The sequence below is a fragment of the Quercus robur genome, chromosome 3 (assembly GCF_932294415.1).
Source record: "Quercus robur chromosome 3, dhQueRobu3.1, whole genome shotgun sequence".
Taxonomy (NCBI): domain Eukaryota; kingdom Viridiplantae; phylum Streptophyta; class Magnoliopsida; order Fagales; family Fagaceae; genus Quercus; species Quercus robur.
In genome coordinates this window covers 39914285-39933154 of record NC_065536.1, presented here as the reverse complement: position 1 = coordinate 39933154, position 18870 = coordinate 39914285, and the positions used below count along the sequence as shown (strand labels likewise).

At 36.8% G+C, this 18870-nt stretch overlaps 1 long non-coding RNA gene across 1 annotated transcript; it reads right to left on the bottom strand.

The window, feature by feature from the left end:
* Window positions 1-14618: 14618 nt before the first annotated feature.
* Window positions 14619-16444, bottom strand: LOC126716400 (uncharacterized). The gene is made up of 2 exons (XR_007652109.1): window positions 16355-16444; window positions 14619-14799 (listed from the first exon to the last, which is right to left on the bottom strand). It is a non-coding gene; the product is annotated as an uncharacterized LOC126716400 (long non-coding RNA).
* Between the last annotated feature and the right edge of the window lie 2426 nt (window positions 16445-18870).

Genomic DNA, 18870 nt, shown 5'->3' with positions numbered 1-18870 from the left:
GATAACAGACTCAGCCAATATATATATGATGAGTTCAACTTATGAATTAAGTGATAAAAAGCACAATCTAAGCGATAAAAAACTACTAGTTTAATTCGCAGAGCCAAGAATGTTGTAAATAGTCAAGCTTATGTTATAGCATGAGCAAAACAACAGGTTAGTAGCAAAACGTTTGTCCAAAACCAAAGCCTCAAGAGGCAATAAGGCAAATAAAATAAATAAAATAAGGCCCCAAAACATGGAGGCAACCATTGTTCGTCAAAGATGAAACCCCAAAACAAAGGGGCAACCATTGTTTTCCCCTCCAAAAAAAGAAAAAAAGAAAAAAAAAAAAAAAGGGAGAATGAATATACTACGGAAGAGGAACATCAGGCTCTTTGGTATCCTTTCCTTCAGCAAGATCCTTCCCAATCAAATCTTTCTCCATCGCTGCACCAGTTTCTGTTTCTTCTTGCTCCTTGGCTTCATCTACAAGCACCTCGGTGTCAATCTTCTCAAAGCCTAAATTGGAGAAGTCCAAGGCCAAGCTGTGATGCTTCATTGTCCACCGACATAGAAGCTCGAACCCTTTGAAGTACTGGATAAATTGAAGATCTGAGAACTCATCTGACTGCTTGAATTTTTGGATGATTTTCTCTCTCTCTGCATCAGTCTTTAGAAAGGCAGCTTGAATCTCTTCATCCTTCTGGATGACAAGCACTTTCTCTACATGTAAGGCCTCAGTAAGCTCCTTTATTTTCTCATTCGCGTCGTTCCTCTCATTCATAGCAACAATTAGATCTTTCCTCAACTTGGAGCATTCTACCTCGACGGACTCCACCTTTGAGTTGGCCACCACAACCTTCTCTTCCATGTTCAAATAGTTAGTCATGATGTGCAATGACTCCCCAAGGACCTAATAGAAACAAGCACATGAGAGGAGAGACTATGCACACAGAAAAATACCAAAGGGATGTTGAAAGAGAAAAACCACATACCTGTACTAATTTATGGATATGATGGCTGACCAGCTCATGGGAAAGGACAAACCCTTGAGTTCATCGTCAGTAATTATGTTATGAGCATGGCCCATAACAGTAGCAAGATCGTTCCAAATGCTCCTCCCAACCTTGCCTTTCCCTTTAGCACAGGTTGTTGGAGGGGAAAAGCTAGTCACTTCTAAGGATGGAGTAGGAGAAGAAGAGGCAATATGAACGGGAGGAAGAGCAGCAGCCTCACTTTTCTCGTCACCCAACTTCCTCTTCTTGGAATCAGCAGTCAGATTGGATAAGGGTTCATTCTTTAAATTCTTGATGCAGGCATACTTCTCTTTACTATATCCTTTAGCACAGGTAGTTGGAGGGGAAAAGCTAGTCACTTCTAAGGATGGATTAGGAGAAGAAAAGGCAATATGAACGGGAGGAAGAGCAGCAGCCTCACTTTTCTCGTCGCCCAACTTCCTCTTCTTGGAATCAGCAGTCAGATTGGATAAGGGTACATTCTTCAAATTCTTGATGCAGGCATACTTCTCTTTACTATATCTAGTGGCTATTTTTGCTAGGTAAAAAAAAAAAGAAAAAAAAAAAAAAAGCAGTTAGGCAGAGTACAAACAAAGCTAACAAAGATGAAGGAGTTTTAGAAACTTATGGACAGACGATCTTACTCTTTTCCTCTTGGCAAATCTTTTCTAATACATACTTTCGGGACCTTAACAACAGTCAAATAGATGACGAGGATCGACAAGGTCGTTAAAATCCTTAATTTCACAGGTGTAGGCAAAAGCAACATGAACCCAATGGCAATGTTTATCTTTTAAGTCAGGACGATCAAGAGCTGCTAAGAATCAAAAGGAAAACATCATTAGATGGGCAATTACGATTTGAAAGAAAAGCGAGAAAAGACAATGAAAATATGCACCAAGTGTTGGGACTTCTTGTTTTCATAGTAATCTTGGGACTCCCCCCCATAAATCGTCAGACAGGGTTTCCCAACCCATTCTAGAGATAAAAAAGTATCTTGATTTCCAATCACAAAAGGATGAAGGAAAACCTCTAACAATCCTAGATTTCCTATCCCAAGGTAAAAGTTCAAAATACCCATAGTGGGTAGAGGCTTACAAACGGTACAAAAATAGGAATTCATTCAAAGTTATCATTTCCCCATCACAAGCAGACATCTAGATGGACATACAACTTATGATTGTCCTCCAAACATTAGGGACGAGTTGACCTGGGGTGATTTGAAATTTGTTCAGAAGTTGCATGATAAACGGATGGATGGGGAAACAAAGGCCACACAAAAAGTCAGCCTCGTAAAAGCACACCTCTCCGTGGGAAAAGTTGCAGAGGTACCCCTAGGAAATTGAAAAATTTTCCTAAATTTGTTTAAATGTTTCTCTTTCAAGGAACAAGACTTAGAGAAAGCATGCAAGGAGGGAGAATTTGAAGACGAAGGCAACTTTGAAGCAGCAGTATCAACTACCTTACTCAAAGACTCCGCGTTGGAAGACAATCCAGTCTCCAACTTACTAGACCTAACATCATTTACCCTATACTCAATGCTGGCCATCTCTGAATGGTGCTTTATCAGAGATTGACGGATTAGAGGGTAGAGAGAAAGCAAAACAGGCCTAAGTACAGAAAAAACGAGACACAAATAAACCCACTTGGGGACGCCGACCAAAAGAATATTCTAAGAAAAACTCCAACCTAGCAAAGAAAAATGAAACCAAAGGGCACTCTTAATTGAGGAATTCAAAACCAACCATCAAAGCATAGGGAAAAGAGGCCTTACCAGGAAATTTCGAAGTATGAGGATTTCTTAGCACTCTAAAGTTTAGACCAAATAGGGTGGAGGAAGAGGAATGGTTTTCTCTAAAAGGAAAAATTGGAATTAAGGTGCGCCAAAATCAAGGAAGTTTCACACACGCCATGAATAAAAGACCAACATGTGTTATTTTCCTGAAGAGTAGTCGTTTTGCATTTAAGACGAAGAGCCAAATTTCAAGAACTGAGAAGATACGAATCGTCACGTCTGATCACATTCCTAAGATCATCCAAGTTCCTGACAACCAAGGAATGGGGGGGCAATTGACGAGTATCAAGTGGAGGTCGTCTAGCTTAATGACGACCAAAACTGCATCTAAATCAGGAACGAGTGTAGGGGCAAGACCCCATTCGTATTGACGAGATAGGACCGCATTCATTGAAGGCATAAATAAAGGCCATCAGGATAGCTGACAAGGAATAAGTGCGCCGGATCAGTTACAAAGGTAATGATGGCCCGACGGTCATTCGTTTCACTCTAAATAGAATCTTCATTGTCAATTAATGCTGCGTTTCTTTCAAGAGAAAAACGCTTAGAGGAGCATTAACAAACATAACTACACCAACCCGAGGCAAACTATAAAAAGGAAATAGAACTCAGGTAAAAGAGATATGAAAAACAAAATATATACTTGCAAGAGAATTCTTTGAGAGCTATTTAGCTGCCTTTAGTATTGGTGCCATGCCGGTGAAACTTCCTTTACCTTTCTTTCCTTGGCAACAGGTACCAGAGCTCATCCATCAACATTGACGAGGAGCATACTAACGAGGTCAATTTTCGGCCTCATCAATTTCATTAGTAATTTCTTGAACTTTTTGATGAATTTAGGATTCTTCCTAAAGTGATGTACGCTACTAATGCATGCCACTTTGAATCCAACATATGCCATAATGTGGAGCCATACGCTAGTCTAGTGCGCCAAGATTCCCACATTTCCTCTCACATGTTCATATATTCTTGTAGTTCCTGGAAATATGTTCGAGCCTAATGGCATATGCCACCTTGGGTAGAACCCTATATGTTGATTATTTCCATCTTGATTTTTTAATAAATATTGTACAATTTCTCTACTTTAATTAAGAATTGTTGAAACTAGCCTATTGAAAAATCAATCAGCCAAAATAACCATCAGCAATCACGATATTATAAGTTAGTCATGTTATAATCTACCTTTGTTTGCTTTATTTTATTTAAATTAATCAAATGCAAAACACCAAAAAAATTTAAGATTCTTATTTAATAAGCATTAATTTTCTTTCAATTAAGATTAGGTTTCTTCATTAATTCTAGGGCTAGTTAAGGAAGAAAACAAGGCATTAAATGACAAGAAATTTCCTAAAAAATGAAAAGTCACAAAGATTTGAATTTGAAATTCAAATTAATTTGTTTAACATATTTTTTTTTTAGAGTTTCAACCTATGACATCCATTTCTGTTGATAGTTCTTTATCATCAAACCAAGACACCAATCGATTTTTAGTGTAGACGAGGATTGAACCCTAAATCTTTAATTCAACTATCAGAGACTTCTTTTTTTTATTTTTTATTTTTTTTTATACAAGATAGAATTCTACTTTAGCCTAATCTAAGTGTATATGTGTGTGAAACTCTCTCTTGGAGACTTGAACCCCAGTCCTTACCCCCCACACCCCACAAGCACTTATACTTGTAGAGTGACCATCAAACCAAGAGTGTACAGTGGTACTATCAGAGACTTTACCAGTTAAGATAACTGGAACCTACTTGTTTAACATGGAAAGTCTTTAATAAGATAAAATATTTCCAAAAATATTAAGTCAAGACTTTTCTTTTTTTGAGAAAGAAGTCAATCAAGACTTAATAATGAGAAGAATAAAGACAAAATATCTTCTTTTTTTTCTTTTTTCTTTGAGTAGACATCATTCATCAATTGTAATAAGCTTAAATATTTGGTTTAAGTGTTACAAGTACCCAGGTTTGAGTAATTCTTGTGTCACACCAAAAGGCACAACATTGGCCACAACTCGCTCATGTGGTGAGTTGTGGTTGGTGGAGGGGTGTCCCCACATGGACCTACTATCACTCCTCCACCAACCACAACTCGCCACATGGGCGAGTTGTGGCCAATGTTGTGCTTTTTGGTGTGGCACAAGAATTTTTCCCCAGGTTTTAGGTCCTTCAAGTGTAGACTCTCATCAACTATGACGCAAGACAAATTATGTTTTTAAACTAGAAGGTCATTACACAATTTAAATAGCTTATATTTCATTAACTTGTTTTCATAAGAACATCATATACGTAGTTATGTTTTGTGCAATTAAACTAGGATCACCTCCCCATCTATTGATCGGCAAACGATGGGGGCCGATCAGCACTGGGACCCTCCATATTCAAAAGTTCCAATTTTTCTCCATTCAAATTTCAAATGAATTTGACCTACTCCAAGCATGTGTATCTGCAATGGCTCTACCCTCGTCATGAGGCCTAATGTAACTCAAATAGTGATTATTTTCAAAAATAATTAAATGCAATGCAACTATGAGCTTAAATTTAATATTTTGTAGGAACATAATCTACTATACACCTAAAATAATATAGGTAAATTTTACCAAAAAATTAATGCCCAATGTGTAGTGGAGTTTCATTTCAATAGTAAAAGCCAAAATAATAAAAGCAAGTATAGAAAGTGGTACAGAATTTATATGTCCAACATTCCAAGCACGGCCTCGATGTTTTTACTGTGCTTTTCTTATGAAATTAATTACGAAATTTGACCCAAGAAAAAAAAAATGTAAAATGCGATAGCAAACTTCAAATGGACATGCAGGGGAAATTTTTTCCTTGGGGGTGGGGAGTCTTGCAAACATAGAACGGTTCTTAAAATTTACCTACTACAATCAAATGTGAGGCCTAAGCATGGTTTCACAACTATCTATTGTGGATAATACACAAAGTAATAAAGGAAAAACAAGGATAACACAAAAGAGAAATAGAAATAGATAACTTGGAAGTACAAAACTGTTATCCTTAGATAATATTTGCCCCCACACTTTTGTTACTAAAGGGTTATCGCAAACTTGTCTCTAGGATACAACCAAGTTGTTGGGTTTTACAGATAGCAATTATGGAGAATAACCATAGGATTTCTTGTGTTTCTCTCTAACTTACTTTTTTGTTGGGTTCTACAGATAGCAATTATGAACATAAGCCTCTATTTATACCAATAAGGGGTTATGGAGAGTTAAAATGTTTCATAAAACTGTTCACAAGGTTTGAAACCTCTTCAAGTATTGAGAACAGTTACCAGAAGATCCTGTAGAAAACTCAGTTTTATGAGTTTCGATCGGTCGAGAGTTCCTTTCAATCAATTGAATGTTCTTTTCGATCAATCGAATAGCAATTGAATCATCTGGTGACTCCAGGATTGTTTTCTTCATCATTTTAATCGATTGATCAAAAGTTTTGACCAATCAAAAATCCTTTAATTCGAATTTCACTTGGAAAATTCCAGAACTTGAATTTTCACTTTATGAAGCAATACTCTCCAAACTCAAACATCATTATTACAACCTATCCCATGTATATACCTATATATACAACACTATCATCATCTGATATTTGTAGTACAACTATCATAATTTGACATCTATGATATAGTTGTCACAATTTCTTTTATTTAACTTTCTTTTTGCATGGAAAACTCTTATTTGTTTTTGAAATCTGTATAACAATCATCATATTGAATTTTAAAAGAAAGAGTTTTCAAAGGGAAAAAAATGTCTTTGTTTGGAGTTTTGTTGGGTTAGAAGATTTGTAAACTTAGAAGCTCATTTAACTATGAAACTTGCTATCTTTCTTAAGGTGAAACTACATTATTGGGGTGAAAATGGCTTAATACCACCATTTTGCAAAATTTGTAGCAAAAAAACACTGTTTCAGAACTTATTAGTGATCTACCACTTTTTGGTACTCGAGCTCTACAAACTCAAGTTCCTAGAAGTCCTGCACCGTGGCACCATTTGACATGGCATTTAGGATTAAAACATGCCAGCTAGGTCAGTGATCTAGACTCATACTTGAGTTCAGTGAACTCGGGTATGGCCCCTGTTTTTTACACCCACACACTTAACTCTCTGAATCTCCGTCTCTCCCACTTAGTCTTACTCTCTCATCACAGATTTTCACTCTCACTTTCTGATTCTCCCTCTCACTCTCTCAATCTCGCTATCATCTCACTCTCACTCTCCCACACGCTCTCAATCTCACTCTCACTCTCCCTCTCGCTCTTACTCTCACTCTCCCTCTCAGTCTCGCTCTCGCTCTGTACTCTCCCTCTTGCTCATGCTCTGTACTCTCACTCTTGGTCAACATCTTCAGTTTGGAATCACAAGGTATGTCACCTTACCTAAATATTTGCTTGAGCATTTGGGGGTTAGGGTTATTTTGGGGTACATGTCGGTATTTGTGGGTTTAGGTGGGGTAAAAAAACAACAACAAACAAAAAGGAAAGAAATGATTAAGCGCTAAACTGTCTGCCATTTTGGATGATATGTAGTTTGGTTTCAGTTTATTTGTAAAAATGATTAAGCGCTAAACTGTCTGCCATGCTTGCATTGTGTGTGTTTGCGAACATGTATTTGTGTGTCAAATTTCTTCTATCTTAGTGTGTTAAATTTCTTCTTTATAGGGAATGAACTAGATAATGGTTATATCTATGTAATGGGGTTATAGCTTTCTATGGAAACTATCTTTAAATTTTTTTTTTTTTTTTTTAATCTTAGGATATTTACATTTAAGATGATAGGAAGGAGGGGGTGTATTTTTACCATCTAATAAGGGTTGTAGCTATGTAATGGGTTTAAAGGTATCTATGGAATGACTTTACCAAAGCTTTAAGGATTTAGAAAGGACTTTAGCGGAACTGAAATTGTTTTTCTTTAGAACTTTATTGGATTGGATGTTAGCTATAAGAATTCACTCTTAATTTTTGGTTTGTGATTGGATAGATGTTTGTTATTTGAGTGTTTGATTGTTTTCGGTGCCAAGTTGTATACACCCTAGAGACTTGGGTGATCATTTTTTTGGTTCAATAAATTTCATTATATATATATTTATAAAGATTAGTTTTCTTATATAAGTTCTTTTAACGAACCTATAACTAGTGAATTGGATTCCAAATTAGTGGCACTACCAGCGTGGACTGTTAAGTCTCATGATTGTTTATTTGGTGAGGAGAACTTAGGTCTAATGTAGAAGAAGGGTTTAAGAAGAAATTTTAGTAACAATCAAGATTAAATCAAAAGAAAAAGATAACAGAATTAAAGATAACATAGGCTTTTTTATAATAAACTTTAGTAACCATAGAATCCTAATCCTTTATCTTACATATAACAATTAGATTCTAACCATCCAACTTCATTAAGAGTCACTTGCTAGTGACATGACATTTTGTAATACTAAATACATAATAATAAATAAAATATAACATAGAGAAATAAAAGATAAGGGACTAATGGTTTCTTTTAAAAAAAAAAAAAAAATCTTTTAGGCTTACGTTTCCCCTACATCAGTTTTGTAGTAATTAGTCCTTTTACTGTTGGTTGATTAACTCTTTATCTCATAATCTTCTTGGTTTATTTGGGTTACCTTTGGTTACATCTTTCCTTTTTTTTTTTTCTCATGTTATAGCTTTTTTCCAATATCATGTGGTTCTTGTTGCTTTTAATGTGCTTGTTTGGATACCTTATTTGCTTTTCCTACCAAGTGCTTCATTATCTAGCTTGCAAACACTAGAAGAAAATATAGCAGGATCTTTTTGTCTTCTTGCACTTCATTTGGAGTTTCATGCTTCCAATCCAATAATTTTTTATTCATTTTTAGATTTTTGTGCACCAATGCATCTTTTGATGATTTATTCTTGATTAAGCTTGAAACTTATCTATTTGAGGCAGCAGTTATAGCATAATAGATAATTATATAACGAATGTGATTGGTGAATATTAATTTGGTATTTTACTTACCAAAATTTTATATAGTATTTTAAAATGTTTTTTGTGTTATATTTCAGAATCTAGAACTTAGCTTGAAGCTCTTTGTCATGTGAGAGTTTAATGCTTTTCTTGAAATGAGTCCTTTTACTCCATGCAATGTTTTATTTGTTAGCTTTTCTGACAATTTAATACTCATTATGTTAATTTCGATTCAAGTGTATATGCTCCAATCACCATAGATATATATTCTTTTAGGTTCATGAATTGACTTCTTTTCTTTCCTTTTTGTTTGTTGTTGTTGTTTTATTTGTGGGTATATGTTGGTCATGCCATGACTCTGTTTACTACCAGGCATAAACACATCCAAAACAAATGCCTTCACTTTACCCTAATGCAATTCTCTTTCTTTTAAATTTGCCAATAAATTATAACACAAATAACACTTTTTTCTTTGTCTAGTAGTTCATTGAATCTGCTTGTAAGGTACATAGCCACTCTCTCTTGAATGAAATTCAAGCTTATAAAAGAAATTTATTAAAGAAAAAGTAGGAACTCAATTATGTGAGTTTTCCTCATGTGTCATGCTCCTTAAAAAGAGAATTAGAATGTTTATGCTTTGCATTTGACCTAATGGGCCAATAGTCACTTAATGGGCCATTAATCACCTTTAATTTATGCCAGATATGGACCCATATCGAGCGGGACCCTCTATAGGGGATGTCTTGACGAGGCAGGCTGTGCATCGTTCAAGTTCGCTTTGGGATGCTCCTTTGGTGGGCAAGGTATGCACTTGTCCAAAATTGTAGTCAATATATGTAGTAGAATGATTTTTGGCATTTAAGTTTGAAGCGTAATTTTTACGTGCTTAGTGAACGCTATTATTAATACTAAGTTACTCTGTTTGCAAGAAGTGCCAAATGTACTGACTTGTCGTCATCGAGAGAAAGGTCTGCTTGAAGGTGGGTTAGATCCACGGATTGCCGCTTATATCACAGATGCGGGATTAGATGGGCTACTTCGGGTCCCAAATATAGACCTTGACCATGCATTGATCACAATGTTGGTGGAGAGATGGCGGCCGGAGACGCACTCATTCCACTTGCCCCACAGTGAGATGACCATCACGCTACAAGACATAGAGGTTATAATGGGAGTACCTGTAGATGGCTTGCCAGTGGTGGGATTTACCAGTATGGATGATTGGGGCGACCTTTGCGCCGAAGTGTTAGGGCGTAAGCTGCTGAACAGACAAGTCGGTGCTAGTAAGAACACTACAGTGATGGAAAGGCCGAGGGTAAAAGCCAAATGGCTCGAGGAGCAATCTAGCAACCCTTTCCCGGCTGACGCCACTGAGGTGCTTGTATAGTAGTATGCTCAGTTTTACATACTAGAGATGTTGGGTGGTATGTTGTTTATGGACAAGTCTAGCGAACGACACTCAATTATGTATCTACAATTTTTCAATCCAATCAGCAACGGAAAGAATTATAGTTGGGGTAGTGTAGCACTAAGTTGGCTATATAAACACCTCTGTAAGGCATCAGAGCCAAGCAAACTAGCAGTGCCATGCTATTGGTGCAATTGTGGGCATAGGCGAGGTTTCCACACATATGTCCTATGATGAGGCATCCACACTAGGCACTGCCCCCAGGTCCACTTGCTATCAGGTATGTAGGATCTTAGATAGTTACCGTTTTACATTTTCGCATTAACTTTTTCGTATGGGAATTATGTAAGTAACTAATATGAAGATTATGTCTGTGTTGTTTGCTAGATGGAAAGGGGCTAAGATAACAACTGAACATCCAATGCACGTTCTACGCGCCTATCTTGTGTCGCTTACTTCGCTACGGCCAAATCAGGTATCGTGCCTTACAAGTGGGAACCACTTTGGCATGTAGTTGTTGTACTTACAATTCACTTTGAAATGAATAAACATTTTTTTATTTTAGAGTTAAACATTGTTGCCATGTATTGTTCACAATCGTTACACATTTTTTCTAATTGTATTGTTAATATGGTTGTTTGCATATGTTGGATCATTGCAAATTATCTAGGAGCCATACATAAATTATTTGGGTTCCCTGCCTGCATATTGTACGGCAGGCCAACACATATGGAGGTCTATCGTGTCGTTCATACATTTTTGGGTGATTGAAGACCATCACCCCGAACGTGTTCTCCGACAGTTTGGGATGAAACAAGGCACACCAGTCGATGTCGATACTTCAACTGAACTTCACAAGATAACACTCCAAGGCAAGCAAGATAAAAACTGGGCTCAAGAACATGCCACACATATTGCTAAATGGGCTACGCACGCCACAATTGTCCATGCACCGCCCTTTCATGGGGAGATGAGCTACAATGACGAGTATATGGTGTGGTTTCATCCCCGCACTCCCTGCCTGCATATTGTATGGCAGGCCAACACATATGGAGGTCTATCGTGTCGTTCATACATTTTTGGGTGGTTGAAGACCAACACCCCGAACGTGTTCTCCGACAGTTTGGGATGAAACAAGGCACACCAGTCGATGTCGATACTTCAACTGAACTTCACAAGATAACACTCCAGGGCAAGCAGGATAAAAACTGGGCTCAAGAACATGCCACACATATTGCTAAATGGACTACGCACGCCACAATTGTCGATGCACCGCCCTTTCATGGGGAGATGAGCTACAATGACGAGTATATGGTGTGGTTTCGTCCCTGCACTCTTTGCCATATTACAAAAGAGACCTCATACTGGGACACTTTGGTAAGTTTACAAAGACTGTTCTATTATAAATGTACCTCACTTCGCATAGTTTAGCTCAACCTACTAACAATACTCTTGTATACTTGTGACAGGTTGAATCACAGTTGAGGATTATGGTGAAGTGCGAACCAGGGTTTGAGGATCTACACTGACTATATTAATGCCTTGCAATCTGTTGAAGAGCTCAGTCGGTTAACCTTGGACGATGCACGTGCTGTGGGCAACACAAGTGAACCGGCTGTAGAGCGTGGTCGGCAAGCAGGTGGACGTCAAGGGCATGGAGGCCATCAATCTAGTCAACGTCCCACATCTGGTCAGCGTCACACACCCGTGCATGACCACACCATGGAGGAGGTAAGTCAGACAGCAAATGAGATGTGTTTGGACACTAGTTATGACATGAGCTCCATGGCACACGATGATGCGGGTCCATCCCATACGTTTGCCCATGGGGACACATCTCGGTTCCCATCCACATCCTTTACTACATCTCCATTGCCCACCACCCATACGTCTCCCCCACCGACTACCCACACTACCCCCGCAGATGTACGTGGTAGAGATGAGATGAGATTCATGCTCACCCCTGGTGTTGTCCCCCCTGAGTTTGTGCATATCGAGTTCATCTAGACAGAGATACCCACCCCCCCCCCCCCCAACCAGAGGCTTCACACATTAAGGATCGGCCACAAAGGCCGCAACAGACACAGACCCAGACACATCATCCTGACTGTGGAACTGGACATGGTACTATACTTCGATTTAATACCGATTACATATACATCTCTTTATAGTTAAATGATTTGCATAATAGTATTTGCTTGTGTTCTTTATAGACAAGGTGAGACCAGTCAAGGAACCAATGAGGAGACGAAAACGGGGATGATTTTCGATGGTCAATTGGCATGGGTGGAACCAAAAAGGTGAGACTAGTCAAGCTTTTAGAATTCAACTTAGTGAAACTGTACCGTCATTATTAGCTCTCACACTTTATATTATTCATACTATTAATTGTGCCATTGTTATCTTTGAGATGATGTATGGTTTTGTATCTTTTTGCATATACATACATGCATGTGTGTGTATGGTGTTTATATGTAGCACACTACACATCTCACATATGTACTTCCATTTTCTTTATTATCAATAGTTTTTCTATTCCTCATCTGCCACATGATGAATCTATTATGTTTTTGCAAATAGGCGAGCATGCCAAAGCAGTATCTTCCACTTCTAGGCCAACCAATTGCTTTGTATAGGTAAATGGAAACAACTCAATTTCTATATGACTGACCTCAATATTAAGTTTTCAGATTATTTTCTTCGCTCCCAATGATAGTGTTATATTCTTTTTTCCCCTTCTATTTATCAGTTTTGATTGGATTTCCTTTCTTTTATGTGTCTCTGTGATAATAATTGCCTATCTCCTTTGACCCATGTTTTATAAACTTTTGTGTGCATGCCTAAGGTGCTGTTGTCTAAATTTGAATTGTTGTGGTTTTCTTTATTTCTGCTTGGTAGGATGATGATAGGTATTTTATCTTGAACACATTGGTTACGGGAATACTTTTGCAATTCAGTGAATGGATCTGCCCTCCAGCTATCATATGGGAGAAATTTCTAGAATTTATAGAAAATGCACTGCTTGGAAAGGTCTTATTCTTGCACCATTATGTTCCTATAACTTTTAAAAATGCATGGTCTTCAAATGTTGCAACTGTGGATTTGTAAAATATACTGAATTTTTTCTGGTGAGGTATATATAAACAGCATTAATGTTTTGCATTTGGTGGAGGATTTTTTTAAAAAATAACCAAATCCCTCAAACTATTTTATTAGTAAGGCAACATTTCAAACTATTTTCATTTCTAACAATTCGAGTCCAGAGAGGACTTGAATTGTTAGAAACGAAAATAGTTTGAAACGTTGTCTAACTAATAATATAATTTCGGATTTATAGTTATTTTTTAAGAAAATCCTTTGGTGGAGTCTCTAAATCTAAAAAAAACAAATCTTACAGATTGTGTAAACAAATGTGATCAGTTTTCAAATCTTAGTATACTAATGATTACTGATTTCAAATTCAAATGACTTGGCACCATGTATGTCTTATTGATTCCTTATTAAAAATACTAAATTTCATTGTGAAATAATTTGTTTCCTCCCTGTGACATAAACAAATGAAGAGAATGCTTATGCGAGGTCGAGCTGTATATGGTGTCATGTCATTTCAAATCTTAGTACTCAGGTGATAAATAAGCCCCCCATGAGGTCTCCAGTTCAAGTGGAGCTTTACAAGGTAACAATTGTAAATTTCTGAAAATATCCCCTTCTTTCTTTATTTGACCTTTTGATTTCTTGCATTTTTGCTTCTCTTCTTCCTCTGTTCTTTGTTTTAACTTTTTTGAGTTACCTGTCATGTACTTTTTATGCACTCATTCTTTATACTCGTAATTATCAGAAAAACAAAACAAAAGAAAATGGGGGAGAAAGTGTGGGAGCCCGGGAGGGTCTGACATCATAGAAAATGAATGCTTCATTCACTTTATTTTCCTACATCATATGTACAGGTATGTGAGCTAACTGGAGTAGTTGTCATTTAATAGGTCACAGGTGATGGAGATGAAAAATGTCTCATTGCTACAGCTGAACAGCCACTTTGTGCGTATCATCTGCAAGATTGGATCCACCCTTCTGAGCTACCAATAAAGTTGTAATATCTTCTTGAAGCTTGTTCCTACGGCTAGAAAGGTGGCCTTTTGCTCATAAATACTCAATTTTTCCAGATACGCTGGATATTCCTCTTGCTTCCGTAAAGAGGCTGGTGCACATGGTCGAGATACTTTGGGAATATTCAAAGTTCATCAGTTTGAGAAAGTGCACATGGTCAAGATCTTGAGTTCATCAGTTTGAGAAAGTTCACCATTGGGGAGGGGTGTTGATAGGGGAGGAGATGCAAGTAAGCATTGGTCCCATACATGAACGTAGCAACCCATTTGTAACGCCCCAAAATCATAAGTAATAAAAGTCTATTTAATCTAAATAATCCATAAAAAAAATATATTAAATAAAAGAAATCAGTAATCTAAAATCTCATCACAAATGTCAGAGCTCTAATCCACCAAAGATAAAACATCCTCTAAATAATTCTCCAATACAAAGTTTAATGCCATAAAAATCATAATAAACTCCTCAGTTCCACAAAATAATTCATAACTGTTGTCCTCCATGAGTCTTTACTCCAATAATTCCTCTAATGTATCTGTAAGGGAAAATAAAGGGGGGTGAGATAACTCAATAAGTGAAATTCACTAACATTCGGGATGTGTGAACAAACCTTTCAAATAAATAATTCTTTCAACAAATTCACAACTTGTAACTCATCAATATTTTGTCATCAAATATTTCATGTAAAAGAAAATAATATCTTTATATTGTGAGCCATCATAATATATATACCATCATATAAACAATTTCCTAGACTTTTCTCTTGGTCAACGTTTACGCCCCGTTGACAGAGTTGTGCTGTCCTCTTTTAGCACTAGAACCTCCTTTCCATCTCTTTTTCTTAAGGAAGGCTCCTTTGGAACCTAAAGGTGCACTCCCTTGCTAAGGAACTTCCTTTTTGAATCCTCAATAGTATACTCCCTTGCTAAGGAGCTATTAAAGATGCATTGTCCCCTTTTTTGGAATCGTCCCTTGCTAAGGACTAGCTGCAGTATGATTATCCCTTGCTAAGGACTAAATACCATACTAAGCTTCTAATCACAACTTGCCATAAGTTTTCAAAACATATTCAATATGCTCACAAAATAATCCATTCATAATTCTCAAAAAATATAAGGACATATTCACACATACAGGTTTAAAAAAATTTAGGTTGTCCCACAAGTTTTTCATAAAACGAATAGTTAAATGTGCACATCAAATATTTATAAAATATCAATTTATATATAGAGTATCAACATATTTCTTTGATATAGAATAGTTTAATAATCAACATTGTTTTGGAAAAACCCCCAAAATTAGTAAACTCTACTTACCTCTTAGTTGCAAAAATAAAGGGAATCTACCTCCCTTGAATCACAACAATTCAATAGAATTAGAACCTAGCACACCAAAAATAGGTTCATCAATACATAATTTCCCACTTAAAAATTTATTTTCACACTTAAATGGTTTTATCCTAGACAATATTAATATATCCAAAATCCTCCATTTATTCAATTAACTATCCAATTCACTTTCAGCTTTGATCAGATTTTTGGACTTACAGTTACCGCTGCATAATCATATCTTTTGGCTCTACCTAATCAGATTTTGACTTAAAATCATTGCTGCATAATCAGATTTTTGGGCTTAAAAAGTTGCTGCATACTCAGTGGCTTAGAGATGATAATTAGTATCACTAGAATAATGCAACGGTAGGTATCTAATAACATAATGCAGCCTTTTTCCATTAATATAATCCTAGCTATGCATGAAACTTTAATATGGCAGGAAGGTGGACACGTGATGCCGCCAAAACACAAAGGAATTGCTGAACACGTATTGGACAAGGATAAGGTGAAAATACATGGCAGATGGGTGGTGATATTTAGTGAGGCCATATACGGTCATATAATGTCCACAAAACACCTTTTTTTCTATCAACATAATCATAGCCTTAGATCCATAACAGCAGCCCCTATTTTATTATTATTATTATTATTTTCTATTAGGTATGCCACTAACAGATTCTTCCTATAAGAGTGGGAACAAAAGCTAGCCATTGAGTATTACAATTTTCCTAAGTTTAGAGCAGAAGAGAGCCGTACCTGTAGTCTCCACTCACAGCCACAGTGAAGCAAAGCAAGGTTCAGTAGTGTGATGCGGCTAAAGTAAAAGGAAGCTCCCATCAGTAAAATACACGTGTGACTAAAGAGGAAGAAAGCTAGGGTTTTTAAGGCCCATATATTTACTTATGTCATCTCACCTAGGCTTCATATCTCATAGTATTTATCTTATTTTTAATATCTTAGGCCCAAATCAATTTAATCCATTTAATTGTAGGCCTTCTTTATAATTTACATATTATAATTAAATAGGATTTTTTTAGAAAATAACAACAAAACCCAAACAATATCATTAGTTAGGAAACGTTTTAAACTATTTTGGATTCTAGCAATTCGAGTCTAAAGTGGACGATTTTTGTGTTATGAAATCGAGTAATTTTTACTCGATTTTGCTTTTTTGCCAGTACTTGAGGTGGGCCCAATATGCCAGAAATTGAGTTCAATGAAGTCGTTTTGTAAGAGTAAAAAACGAGTTCAATGGACTCGGTTTCTATTCTTGCAAAACGAGTTCATTGAACTTAGTTTTTCCACGCATAAATCGAGTTTAATGAACTCGTTTTGCAACACTGGAAAACGAGTTCATTAAACTGGTTTTTTACTCTTACAAAACGAGTTCACTAAACTCGATTTATGCGTAACACGTGTAAGTCATCATCAGCACACAAAACACACAAAGTTCAAACTTACACAGCACTCTCTCATTCCCTCTCTGACTCTCAGTCCCTCTCACAAAAAAACCAAACACAAAAAACTTTCAAACTTATTTTCTAAAAAAATCCAAAAACTTCAAATCTCAGTCGAGCTCTCTCTCTGACACTCTCATTCCGTCGCCGGCGCCGTGCACTGCTCCCGTCGCCACTCTCAGTCCCTCTCACAAAAAAACCAAACACAAAAAACTTTCAAACTTATTTTCTAAAAAAATCCAAAAACTTCAAATCTCAGTCGAGCTCTGACACTCTCATTCCGTCGCCGGCGCCGTCCACTGCTCCCGTCGCCGTCGCTGCTTCTCCCTCCCATCGCCGTCGCTGCTTCTCCCTCCCGTCACCGTCACCGTCGCTGCTTCTCCCTCCCGTCGCCGTCGCTGCTTCTCGCTCCCGTCACCGTCGCTGTCGCTGCCTCTCGCCGTCACAAGTAAACTCTTTCTTTTTTCTTTAAATATTGTTGTATTTTGACAACGATCATCGTTTGTTGATTTTGTGATTAAATCCATTTTGGCTTAGTAATCCTTTGTATAATATTGTCTTTGGTAATCCTTTGTATAATATTTCTTTTTTCTTTTGTTGTTATGTTTGCTGTGGGTACATGCATCTATGTTTGGGTACATTTCATGATATGTAGTGTAGGGAACTTGTCGGATTTTTTTAAAAAATAACTAAATCTTTCAAACTATTTTATTAGTTGGGCAACTTTCCAAACTATTTGCATTTCTAACAAATCGAGTCTAATAGACTCAATTTTGCCCTTTGAAAATACGCTTGGAAATCGAGTGTGAGACACTCGAGTTTGAAAATCGAGTGTCTCACACTCGATTTCTAAGTGTATTTTTCAAAGGGCAAAATCGAGTCTATTAGACTCGATTTGTTAGAAATGCAAATAGTTTGAAAAGTTGCTCAACTAATAAAATTGTTTCGGATTTATAGTTATTTTTTTTAAAAATCCGAACTTGTCAACACAACACATTCTGAGTTGAACACGTCTGAAATGCTTACTAAATGGAATATGTCTGAAATTCCATTTAGATGCGTCCCTGCATTCTGATACTATAAAAGTTCCCCCATGTAACACATTGTGTTGGTGTTGGAACAGGGAATTTGTCCCGAAAAGGATACAGTTCCTTCCAAATTTGTAATTATAGATAATTAGATGTGTCTTTTCACTAACATTTTAAGTGTTTAACCATTTGAGAAGAAACTTTTTTCCTTAGGATATATGTGCAAAATGAATATTCCTTGTAGTGCTGAGTTTACTCTTTAAATGTAGAGCAAAATAAAGTTTCTGACGACCAAATGTAATCAAATTGTGAGGGTTAGCGCTTATTTGCATGCAAGTTGCTTAGTTTGGATTGAAACTACTGAAGTGTAACTTTTGGGTATTTTGGAATAGTAACTGGTCCCTTTTTGGGGTTGATTGATATATCAATTTTTGTTAATAGGTATTGGACACACAGTTTTCACGGAATGATGAGGTTACATAAAATTATGATGCTTTAAAGTCAATGCTCATGGATTTTGAGTGTTTATATGAATATAACATATTTCATGATAAAATGCATGGTTAGAAGAGTGTATATGTGTGTGTGTGTGTATAATGGGTAAAACTTATATACTTTAGCTGCAGTATATTATCGTTTTTGAAGCTCTTGAATACTTATCGTTTGTGCAAGAAATTGGGATCCTTACCAATTTAACATGTGCTTATATTACTCTTGACTCCCTAAACTTCGTGCAGTATGGCTGCTGTTCCTGCTCAGATCCCTGATGAGTTTGGTCCTGGGCCCA